The sequence below is a fragment of the Berghia stephanieae genome, chromosome 14 (genome assembly GCF_034508935.2).
Source record: "Berghia stephanieae isolate SIO BIC M18660-M18661 chromosome 14, UCSD_Bste_1.3, whole genome shotgun sequence".
Classification (NCBI taxonomy): Eukaryota; Metazoa; Mollusca; class Gastropoda; order Nudibranchia; family Aeolidiidae; genus Berghia; species Berghia stephanieae.
In genome coordinates, this window is record NC_088373.1 from 28,608,720 (window position 1) to 28,610,662 (window position 1,943).

Genomic DNA, 1,943 nt, shown 5'->3' on the forward strand with positions numbered 1-1,943 from the left:
TCTAATTTAGGAGTAAGGATATTTACATAATATTTACCCAACAATAGAATCATCCTATTATAGACACATACACATACGTATAAAATATAATATCACCCATTTCAAGTATGTACTTGGTGGAACAGTCGTACTTACACACAAGTGCGCGAGCGCACACATACATGCGCACACAGTCACAATCGTGACCACGAAACGCCAATAACATCAATTCGGATAAATGCAACATTATAAAATAGCAAAGGGTCTTCTTTTTTTTTCCTTTCTTGTTCTTACAAATATGCATAGTGAAGTTGATGGGCGAATATCTCGTCTCGACATATCAAATCAAGCTACTTTGAGCGCGGTCAGTTACTGGGATTGAGGGATTAGAATGCATCCTGATATTATTTAACACAACTGGAGGATGAAATAAGCAAGTCGTAGAGAACTCAAGATGTAAATTGTATTTTTTTTTTAGTAGAACTAAAGCAGAAAGTCTCCAAAGAATAATTCCCATTGAAACAATTGTCTCGGCCCTTAACAGTTCACATTCTAAAAGGGCTTAGCCACACAAAAGTCATAATTTTAAATGAAATTCCCTTTATTCATCCGTAGACTGGAATAACCCAAGCGTCAGCCGCAGTGCAGCGCCTGCAAATTGATATAGGGAGATGTGACTTGCGCAATACCACACAGGGCAATGATGGCGGGTGATCGAATTTCTGTACCTTTCGGGTACGAAGCAAAGACCGTACCGCTGAGCCACGCTGTCCCTGAAAGTGACTTTATACATTTTTCTTTCTCCAATTCCCAGCGCGGGGGCTCAAACCCAGACCCCTGGTGTTTTATGTGTACACTTATCTACCAAGCCACCGACAATGATAAACGTAGATCTGATGTCTTTGCTTCGAACGAGAAAAAATTATTATAGATTTAATATTCAACTGTGTTATGATGAATACAATACATAAAAGCAGATAATAGAAATACAAGACAGAATCGGAAAAATCTTCTTCTTCTTCTTCTTCTTCTTCTTCTTCTTCTTCTTCTTTCTTCTCTTCTTCTTCTTCTTCTCTCTCTCTTCTTCTTCTTCTTCTTCTTCTCTTCTTCTTCTTCTTCTTCTTCTTCTTCTTCTTCTTCTTCTTCTTCTTCTTCTTCTTCTTCTTCTTCCTTCTTCTTCTTCTCTTCTTCTTCTTCTTCTCTCTTCTTCTTCTTTCTTCTTCTTCTTCTTCTTCTTCTTCTTCTTCTTCTTCTCTTCTTCTTCTTCTTCTTCTTCTTCTTCTTCTTCTTCTTCTTCTTCTTCTTCTTCTTCTTCTTCTTCTTCTTCTTCTTCTTCTTCTTCTTCTTCTTCTTCTTTCTTCTTCTTCTTCTTCTTCTTCTTCTTCTTCTTCTTCTCTTCTTCTTCTTCTTCTTCTTCTTCTTCTTCTTCTTCTTCTTCTTCTTCTCTCTTCTTCTTCTTCTTCTTCTTCTTCTTCTTCTCTCTTCTTCTCTTCTTCCTTCTTCCTTCTCCTCTCTTCTCTCTTCTTCTTCCTCCTCTTCTCTCTTCCTTCTTTCTTCCTTCTTCTTCTCTCTTCTTCTCTTCTTCTTCTTCTCTCTTCTTCTCCTTTTTCTAATTCTACTTTTCCTTTTTTTTCCGCCTTTTGACTTTGCATGGACCACACACGACCATTTACTGGTGCTGTATTACTTGAATGTGTTGCAAACACCGTAATACCCTTAAAAACAACAACAAACAAACCATCCAAGGTCAGGAAAGTCAAGTACAAGTCTTCTGGGACTTGTTTTGTTTATACTCGTGACACCATCCATTTTGCGTCTGAGAGTAAAACCCAGCACCAGATAATTGTCTCCCAGACATTATTGGGCCCCATTATTTAGATGTTGCTGCCAGTGTTCACGATAGTATATGCATGGACTTGCAAAGCTTTGCATCTACCTTCTCTATGTTTATGATTCTACCCCAT

General features: G+C 37.9%; 1 protein-coding gene across 1 annotated transcript in view; it reads right to left on the reverse strand.

Moving 5' to 3' along the window:
• The window catches only part of LOC144959560 (uncharacterized), a 34,199-nt gene that overhangs the window by 30,294 nt on the left and 1,962 nt on the right, over positions 1 to 1,943 (reverse strand). The gene's annotated exons all lie outside the window — the stretch shown is intronic.